Here is a 10,492-nt window from a genome sequence, read left to right as displayed (position 1 = left end):
TGGACTGGGGTGCACTGTGCCTACCTCGGCTTGACCCCTGACCCCATACGTCGTGCAGAACCCTGAGGTCAAGCCCCTTCACCTTACACACATGTCCTCACCCGCATCCCCTTCTGACACACCGCTAAAGGACCTTTCCTCAGACAGATGTCTCCCACCTAGGATCTGCAGACATGTCACTTGACTTAGCACTTTGGAACTCCCTTCGTACTTGACATATAGGGACAGATCTGGAGCTTTCTAAGGGAGTCCCAGAAGATCGAACCCACCTCAATGCACTCACTCAATGGCAGCAAAGACTTCACTTATATAAATCATATAAAATGAGATTTGCTCAGGATTTACTTTGGGGACAAACAAGTATAGTGGGGAAGCTGAAGAAAAGAGGCAAGGCAGTATATTTTAGTACATTCAAGTTGAAGTCAAATTCAATTAGTAACATTTTTAATCGTTTAATTGTTAATATTTCAAACCTGTAGGCAGGTGCCAAAAAATGTAACACACACCTACTGACTTCCCATAGACATTAAACAAATTTTGCAATATTTGCTTCAAATATTTCTAGTTTGAAGAGATTAAGTTAAACATTTTAAATTAAACAATGTCCTTCGTCCTCTCTCTTACTCATCCTTCTCCACAAAGGTGGCTTCTAATCTAATAGTTGTGTGTGTTATTCCCATTCTTGTTTTTGTGACTTATCTGTGTAAGGATGAATATACAAAATATATCTGCCTTTGCTTCTGTGTCTTAAATTTTTTATAAAGGTTTTTGTGCTGTTCAGTAGTTTTGTAGCTTGCTTTTAGTTTTTTTTTAAGTCTATGTATTTATTTTTGAGAGAGACGGAGACAGCATGAGCAGAGGAGGGGCAGAGAGAGGGGGAGAGAGAGAATCTCAAGCAAACTCCACACTGTCAGTGCAGGGCCCGACGCGGGGCTTGAACCCATGAAACCACGAGATCACGACCTGAGTTGAAATTGAGTCTGACGCTTAACAACTGAGCCACGCAGGCACCCCTGTAGCTTGCTTTTAGACTCAATAATATTTTCCCACTTTATCCGTATAGTTATACGTGGATCTAGGTCTACACACATTGTGTACTATCTCATCCTATGATTAAACCTCCGTTTCTTTATTCATCACACCAAGAAAGGATGTGAAAGTTGTTTCTACTCTTTACTGCTCTGCGCAGGGCTGCAATGATAATCATTTCACACGCCGTCTTGCACATTTTAGAACAAGACACGTAGAAGTGAAGTTGCTGACGCCTTCAACTTTCCTCCAGTTTGTCAGTTTCCCGTCCAAGAGGTGATGGTAATTCGCAATGCCCAGGGATGAGTGCACATTCCTGTTTTCTCACATGCTGTGAATATCTTCTCCAGTCTGGTTTCCAATTAATATTAAGAAAAGCCAGTGGTTATGATAGGTAACTTATAAAAATATCTAGAAATAGCTTTTCTTTGGATAAAGAATTTCCTTCTTTTCAGGGCTGAGCATAAGGTTACCTACGATTATCTAAAATGTTATGGTGTATATACTCCTGAATGTTATCAAAAGACGTAACAGTCTTTAATGTTCATATCTTGGCCTCCTTTTGTTTTTATGAATGTTGCTAAAATTGATTTCTACAATAGAAAGCAGATTCTATGTCTGCTAAGTCTGAGTGTGAAATGTAGAATGCCAGTAGAACATTCTCCAGCAACTACTTATCTTAGAAATCATTTTATAAAACAAATCCTGTTCTTGGTGACATAATTTGTTCTCTGCCCAGAGTACCAGGGAGAGCTTCATGAGAAGTAAATGTAGATCTGTGTACATATGTGTATATTTGTATATGTCAAGGGAGTATCTTTATTTTAATCTTACACTCCACTTGATAAATTAAACTTTGAGGAAACTATGTTTTTATGGCACCAATGTAACATATGCATCATGGAAAAGTAATTTAGTTATGTCTTAATTCTTCACTCATTTCCACTAAAATAAATACAGAACAGATTCAGAAAACTGATGCTGAGGACAGACTTAGTGAATCTGTAAGCCTGTGGCTGGAAGCCTAAAATATTATTTTGAATTAGGCTATTAACTCATTTGAGATAATTCTATCCAGATTTTGGTCTGTATTTGTTCAACTGATTTATTGTCTGTTTTTCTCCCTCCCAAATGGGGCTCATTATGTCTCTTTAAAGCAATGTTTTCCATGTTTTCTACCATTTTTTATTTTTCAGGGTACTTTATATCCTAATTATTGAGTTATGTATCATGTACTCCTAATTATGAAACTTAGATTTGCCGTATTTCCACTTTAGTGGGCGAGTTTGGAGGTATGTACGTACACACACATACATGGCCTCAAAATGGTCTCTTTAAAAGATAGTGGTTACACTTTTAGAAGCTCTGCTCCCCTTTAACTACTTGTACGAATTTAGGGAGGCTTCTGACATGAAAAGGGACTCCCCCCACGTGACTGGAAATACTACAGCCAAACGCAGCCCGCTCGGCAATCTACCTGCTGACTTTGTGGATTTTCCCCAGAAGAACTAGGTGAACGAGGTGGCCTTCTCTTTACAAATAGCAACATGGGGACGGAGCCTGGCAGTGTGGGGTTGGGACCTTGTCTCCGTAACTTGCTGTGATCTTGTTAGAGTCACTCAGTGTTTGTTGATCCGTCCGTTAGAGTGAGAACACCCATCTTCTGAGGTTGCTGTGAGACTGACTGTCCCGGCTGAAAGCAAGACAGAGCAAACACGCAGTAAACATGAGCTCCTTCTTGGCCCCAACGGTGTCTCCCTGACTTCTAAGAACATCCTCATTAACAGGGTCCTCCTTTAGTTTTCCCACGAACTGGAAAGCATCCCAAAGTAAGAAAGCGTTATGTTGATCAGCTCTTACCAACGGCACTGAAAGTCAGGTACTCGTGAGCCCTCCGAGATGCAACTGAAGGAAAAGAAGATTCTCTGCCATGAGTCAGGCCTTCGTCACATTCCCGGGGAAACTTTGATATCGTCACAGCCTCAAAGGTACCAGCAATTCCGGAGATCTACCTAAGTACCACAGGAAAGATCATCCTAATAAACTGTAACACAGCCCAGGGAATCAGACCTTCCCATCGGGAACAGCAGGTTACCTTTTTATAGAGGCCGACAGCTTACAAAGGGTTTTCATAGGCTTTATCGGCTTCCCGTTCTCTGTGTGAAGGTCAGGCAGATGGTTTCTCCCTCTCTTTTCAATACAAAGGACACTGAGGCTCAGAGAGGTCAAGAACACAAAGTGATGGGTGGAGATGGGAGTTTAGAGTCTCCTGACCAGCTGGATCCTATTACGCTGGGTGGAACCTTATGAATTTGTCATTTTTGTAGTAGAATTGAAAAGTGCATGTGGTTTTCTCTACACAGTGTCATCTTATTCAGAAACAGTGTAGCCACACAAGGTCACAAACTAGCCTAAGCACAACTAGGAAATCTAATTACGGGAGGGACTGAGAATCCCGCAGCGTGGCTGGCGTTAGGTGGAGACCCATCAGAGGCTCAAACATGGAGGCCCATCTCTGTCTCTCTCTCTCTCTCTCTCTCTCTCTCTCTCTCTCTCTCCTTATCTGGGCAATCCTTGTATTGGCTTCGTTGCTGGCAAGCCCTCCTCACGTGGGCTGAAGGCCCCAAGTTTCCCCGGTCCTCACAGTCTGAGATGTCAGCAAACAGAGGGCTCCTCTCTCTTGTTATGTCCCGTGATGTCCTGGTCTGAGTCTGCGGCCTAGCTCAGGTCACCATGTCTTTGATGGAAGTTTGGGGGATGTGTGATGGACTGCCCTATCAGTAACAAGCAGGAGGCGAGATGTTAAAGAGGAGCTCAGTTCCCAGAAGAAAGGGGGCAAAAGGGCCGCCCAAGCCAAAACAGCACATGTGCATTGCACGTAAAATACACATCGACGGAGTGTCTAATATTCGATCCAATACAGCACTTCGACTCACCCGATACGAAGAATCAAAAGAGAGAAAAGCAGAATCAAAAGAGAGAAAAGAGGGACAGTGACTAGAAAAGGCAGAGAAAACTTAACTGGTCAAAGACCAAGTTAAAAACAACACCAAAAAATGGCCATTGGATAACTACAGAATAGAATTCATTCACTTGTAAAGAGGAAATGTATTTCCTTGACATTGGTAACATTTTTATCTAAAAATAGGAAAAACAGTCAAGTTTTATGGAGAGATTTTAAATACCAAAAGTCGGCTTTTGCTCACACAAAGTCAGGCTTACTATTTCATGTATCAAGTCCTGGGGTGTCGTTTAAAAAGTAAATAATGCTCACTTACTGGACAGCCTATCTCCATGGTCCCAAATTCCTGTCGAGCAGGAAACAGAATTGATTTCAGGTCAGAAACAAGCAGGCTATTCGCATCTGCCCTACAGATTCTGCTGGAAGAGTAAATGGGAAAGAGCCCACCCTGCCTTCGCAACACATTTGGGGCTAAACGTAAGAAGCACCGTGTTAGCAAGGGAAGCAATCAGTTCAACCTGTGTGTTTAATATTTAATATGCTCGATTTCTTTCATTTTTTTGTAAGTAAAAACTAAAATTAGATATTCCAACAGTTTCCTCCCACACCCCAATCAGCTACTGGGCATCACACGGATGCATATGATGCCCATGTAGACGCTGACATGGCTGCATGGCCCCAGGCAGGGCTGGCCCAAAGCTGTGGAACACATTATCCTCTTACTATTTATCTTATTTTTTAATGTTCGTTTATTTTTGAGACAGAGAGAGAGAGACAGAACATGAGCAGGGGAGGGGCAGAGAGAGAAGGAGACACAGAATCCGAAGCAGGCTCCAGGCTCTGAGCTGTCAGCACAGAGCCTGACTCGGGCTCGAACTCACAAACCGCGAGATCGTGACCTAAGCCAACGTCAGACGCTTACTGACTGAGCCACCCAGGCACCCCTGCTCTTACTGTTTAAAGCAGCCCACTAGTGACATAGAGACGCTTGGGAGAAAATTCACTTCAGGAATATTTCCTGACTTTTTTCAAACTCATAGAACTGAATTACTCAAACGACACACTGAGAAGTCATAGTATTCAAGAATGACGGTCCTATGCTTTAATGAAGACCTTAAAAAATAATTTCAGAAGTATTTTAGCAGAACATTTTAACTGAATTCACTACTTTCACCCCCAAACCTAAGTTGTTTCTTTGATCAATGAGTAATTACATACAGCAAATCTTTCATTTAAATGCCATGACACCTGATCTTGCCACAAATACACCAGAAAAATGAAGTCTCGAACGTGTCTTGTTTTTCATAAACCTTTCAAAGGCTTCATATAGCAGCCAATGCTCATTTTTTCTGCACCATATTATTACTAAGATGAGCTCTTCATTTTAACTGTAGACTGATAAAAAATTTTGACATCTACACATTTCACAGGGAACAAGTTGAGAATTTCTGCCAGTAAGTAAAGAGAAAATTCCATTAGAAAACACAGATATCTCTACATTTTCAAACATAAATGGAGTGAAGTGTTCATTATTAGACTTGAAATTATCAAATCAATTCCTATTTCTGTTCAATAGCAAACGCATTTTAAGGAGACTGGAAGATCTAACTGCTCTGACTCTTTTTACACTGACTCCTAAAATCTTCAAAACATCTCCAATCACTTGCCTCACCTTTCTAAAGATGGGTATAACTCATTGTTTTGTAAACAGTAGAAAAAAATTTTTTTAACTTCCAAATAATGCCCTTGAGAAATGGGATAGTCACCCATTAATACCACGACTAGCATTTCAGGACACTGCAGAATAACTGTAAAGAGAATTCAAGGTGAGAAGAGAATCATGCATGACTCAGTTTGATTTCCAGTTGACTCAGCACCTCGATAGTATTCAGTATTGAGGTTTACTGATTATTTCGTTAGCATTAGGCAAGGGGAAAAAAAGACATTAGTTGGCCATGTTTTGTTTTTCCTACTAAAAGATACTGTTTTAAGATAGTAGAGTGAGGGGCACCTGGCTGGCCCAGTCGGTTAAGCGGCTGACTTCGACTCCGGCCATGATCTCGAGGCTTGTTGAGTTCGAGCCCCGAGTCGGCTCTCTGATGTCAGTGCGGAGTCTGCTTTGGGTCCTCTGTCCCCTCTCTCTCTGCCCCTCCCCATCCTCAACAATGAAGAAACATTGAAAAAAATAAAATAAAATAGTGTAGTGAGCACCAAAGATTTTAAAATACATTTGCAAAAGCTATTTTCTTCTTTCAACTACTATGTTTAATTTCAAGAAGAATTTATAACTCGGCAACTGCAATAATAGTGTTTGCTGTGTAAAAAAGAGCAAATGGAGAGTACATCTGACAAGATTAAGTTCTATTTCAGGGCTTAGTTACAAGTAAAGGAAGAGGGGAAGGAGAGAGCGGTGAAATTACAGAAGGATCATGTGTTCCAAGAGAAATCCATCATCCAACTCTTGCTGCAGATCTCAGTTGATAGCATCAAAAGATAAAAGTCTCATTTGCCAATCACATCTCCTAAATAGGAAAACATTTTAAGTGCCAGGCAGAACCCGGGTTATAAATGTTCAGATGTGCTCCAGATTATGTCCTCAGGAAGTCTAAGTTACGTGTTCTTCTAAGAGAAATCTTAAAAGGCATAATTATTGAAATGATATTACCCTGAGCTTTTCCAGACTGTTCCTGTAGACACAAGATTTTCCTGTGGTTTAGGTTCTCGCCCTCGACTGGCCACTCAGTGCCGGCCCTACAGTTTCCTGTTCCTGACATCCAAGTCACCTTAATTATACAATGGTTTTCATTTGCTTTTCATGTCAAATTCAAATTTGAATAGTCTTCTAGTATTTGCCTACCTCTAAACAAATAAGAGAGACCTGTGTGGTGAGAGGTCTGTTAATCATATTAGGTGAGGCACATGCAACTAGAAACAAAAAGAGGGAAGCGGAACATTATTTTGATCTTCAAATATCCAAAGGATTGCCAAGTGAAAGTGACATGATACTGATCTTGTTAACTTCAGATGGCTTAACTAGGACCAAGCAGGTTTCAGCCCAGGAAGGAGCAGACTTCCACAGTCATGGTTGTCCAAAACTAGAATGAGCTGTCTGGTAGAGAATTAAGTAAAGGTGGTTATTTACCTGGTAGAAGAATAATGCAGGGATATCCTAAGTGGGAAATTTATTAATCTGATCACAGCCAGGAAATCTTGCCACTCCAAGAGAATCTGACTTCCTCCAGACTTTTTTTTCAGTCCCTCGCACCATATATCTGCCACCTAAGTCCACCCTCCAGTCTATCCTATCTGATAACCTGGCTTAGATTGGACTTTTTGCTCCTGTTCGTTAATCACCGAACTCTCTCTGTTTCAGCCCACAGTAACCTCCACGCTACATGATCATAACCAAATTATTTAACTGCTCAGGTCTTCAATTTCCTTTCTACCTCAAGGGGTGGGTTGCGAGGAATAATTATATCATTTATGTGAGGCATTTAGCACAACCCGTGGCACACAGTAATTACTAAATAATGCTTGCTATTATTAGCTATTATTATTGTGCCCCCACTCCCAGCTCACTGTCTCCAGGAGGCATGCACGCACTAATCAGACCCAGGTTTGGCTGACTCACTGGGGCAAATTTTCTCACTCTTCGGCATGCGGTTATTTCCAGCTGTTTCGGATTTGCTTAGAGACATTTGGAAAGAGCAGTAGAATTGCCAGGGACCCCCACATGAGAATCCTACCTGTAAAAAGCAAAAGTCTACGGATCTTGGTGTCACTCAGTCCAGAAGTCTTTAGAAATACAAAATGCCCCCTCGAAGCAGAAGGAACATCAGGCTTTCAGTGGCTTGTAATTGGACATGCTTATAACTGGAAGTCAAATCAGAAAGTAGCATAAACAGCGGGAGGGACTTCCCTTAACAAAAGGAACCACAAACCCAAATTCAACAAAATAACCCGCCGGTACTCCTCCAAAGTGCCAGGGACAAGGAAACTGAGACATGGCAACAGGTTAAGAAGACCAATGAGTGGAGGACACTAAATGCAACACGGAGCCCTGGATTGACCCTGGAGCAGAAAACAGGCATTGCTTGAAAAATTGGTGCAATTCTAACATGGCCTGTAATTTCACTAATGGTATTGTATCCTCATTTGTTTCCTGAGTCCGGTCATTGTCCTGTGGTTGTGTAAAGTGTTGACATAGAGGATGCTAGAGAAGCCGGGTAAAGAGCATTAGGAAACTCTTTGAACTGTTTCTAGAAATTTGCTATAAGTCCAAAATTATTTTAAAATAAAAAGTATAAAACATGTAAATTGTAAACATTTTTTAAGGAAGCACATTTTATTTTATTTTTTAAATGTTTGTTTATGTTGACAGCAGAGAGAGAGGGAGAGGGAATCCCGAGCAGGCTTCACACTGTCAGCACAGAGCCTGGTGCGGGGCTCGATCTCACGCACCATGATGTCATGACCTGAGCTGAAATCAAGAGTTAGACACTTAACTGACTGAGCCACCCAGGGGTCCCTAAAGGAGGGACATTTTAAAGGGAGATATTATAAGTACTAATACTCTTATCCCCCCGTTAAGTACATCCCTGAAATAAAGAGGTATAAAACTTGTAAAATCAATTGCTATGGACAGAATTGTGTTCCTCCAAAACTCTCCTGTTGAAGTCCTAATCCCCAATGTGGCTGTACTTGAAGGTGGGGCCTTTAGAAGGTAATTAAGGCTAATGAGGTCATAAGGGTGGAGTCCTGGTCTGATAGGATCCTATCCTGCTGAGAAGACCACCAGAGAACTCTCTCTCTCTCTCTCTCTCTCTCTCTCTCTCTCTCTCTCTGCCATGTGCAGACACAGTGCGAAGGCTGCAAGCCAGGAAGCAGGATCTCACCAGACCCTACCCGCCCAGACCTTGACCCTGGACTCCTGGTCTCCAGAACTATAAGAACATACATTTCTGCTATTTAAGCTGTCTGATCTGTAGGGCGGCCTGAGCTGGCTAATACATCAATGTATTTTCTATTCCTGCCATTACAAACTGCCACAAACTTGAGGGCTTGACATAGTACAAATGTATAATCTTACATTCCCAGAGGTCAGAAGTGTGATTCGAGTCTCACTGGGCCAAAATCAATGGTCAGCAGGGCTGTATTTCTCTTGGGTGCTCCTTCCCAGTTTCTAAAGACACCCTGCTTCCTTGGTTCCTGCCCCCTTCCTCCATGTTCAAAGGCAGAAACAATGCATCTCTGTGACCTTGCTTCGAATTGTCACATCTCTCTCGGACCACCACCAGAAAGGTCCTGCCCTTTTAAGGATTTGTGTGACTCGATGGGCCCACCCTGAGTGTCCAGGATAATCTCCCTATTTCGAGTTCCATACGTTTAATCACATCTGCAAAGTCCCCTTTGCCTTTTGGCAACACACCCCCAGGTTCCAGGGGTCAGAGAACAGGCCATCTTTGGGTACCATTACCTGCCTACCACAATCAATCTGTCATTATAAGAAAACTGAGAAGGATTCAAATTCACAACACAGGAAAATATAAAAACATTTGGACCAAATCAGGATGGTTACCGGGCCCCGGTATACAACTTCCCTGACTCGCGAGCACAGGACAGCACGACCAGAAATGCCACATATACACATTCTGGCCTGGCAAATGAGGAGGGAGAAAGGAAGAACAGGAAACACAAAACTCGTTCATTCATGTTCACGTGATGTTCTCTCACATGCCTTGTGGAGCAGCTTTCTCTGCAGCCCTAGGTCAGAGATGACAACAAGGGGAGAAATATGCACTTACCAATCAGTTTACAAGTCAGTTTAAACCCACCTTTCTCATCAAACTGATGGACTCAGGCCAAAATGAAAGGCAGACCAGATATGTGGGACAACACAAATGTATAAAAATCCATCATTTCCCAGGAATAAGCCAATTAGAAAATATCATGGAAGAAAAATGGCATTCACCAAAGTTACTCAAATCATGAAATAACTAATAAAGTATAAAGAAAGGTACAGAGGGGCACCTGGGTGGCTCAGTCAGTTAAGCATCTGACTTCGGTTCAGGTCGTGATCTTGTGGTTTGTGAGTTTGAGCCCCGCATCTGGCTCTTGTTGTCAGTGTGGAGCCTGCTTTGGATCCTCAGTCCCCTCTCTTTCTCTGCCCCTCCTCCACTCACTCTCTTTCTCTCAAAAATAAATAAACATTGAAAAAAAGGAAAATTACAGAAATTTTAAAGTTATACCAAGGGACAGGGAAGCCTCCCTCCTTACATGGGGGATATATGTCATGCTTGAATAGAAACGTTCTGGTTCGGGGCGCCCAGGTGGCTCAGTCGGTTGAGCATCTGACGTGAGCTCAGGTCATGACCTCACGGTTTGTGGGTTCGAGCCCCGTGTCGGGCTCTGGGCTGACAGCTCAGAGCCTGGAGCCTGTTTCAGATTCTGTCTCCCTCTCTCTCTCTCTCTGCCCCTCCCTCACTAGTACTCTGTCTCTCT

At 42.3% G+C, this 10,492-nt stretch overlaps 1 long non-coding RNA gene across 2 annotated transcripts; it reads right to left on the bottom strand.

Annotated features, from left to right (window-relative positions):
* Nucleotides 1–956: 956 nt before the first annotated feature.
* Nucleotides 957–9,219, bottom strand: LOC122214927. 2 transcript variants are annotated; one of them, XR_006200161.1, is made up of 3 exons: nucleotides 9,081–9,219; nucleotides 2,890–3,041; nucleotides 957–2,722 (listed from the first exon to the last, which is right to left on the bottom strand). It is a non-coding gene; the product is annotated as an uncharacterized LOC122214927 (long non-coding RNA). The 2 variants fall into 2 exon arrangements; XR_006200160.1 differs by lacking the exon at nucleotides 9,081–9,219 and adding an exon at nucleotides 3,125–3,268.
* Between the last annotated feature and the right edge of the window lie 1,273 nt (nucleotides 9,220–10,492).

Source organism: Panthera leo, chromosome A1 (genome assembly GCF_018350215.1).
Source record: "Panthera leo isolate Ple1 chromosome A1, P.leo_Ple1_pat1.1, whole genome shotgun sequence".
Taxonomy (NCBI): Eukaryota; Metazoa; Chordata; class Mammalia; order Carnivora; family Felidae; genus Panthera; species Panthera leo.
This window is presented reverse-complemented; position numbering and strand designations above follow the sequence as displayed.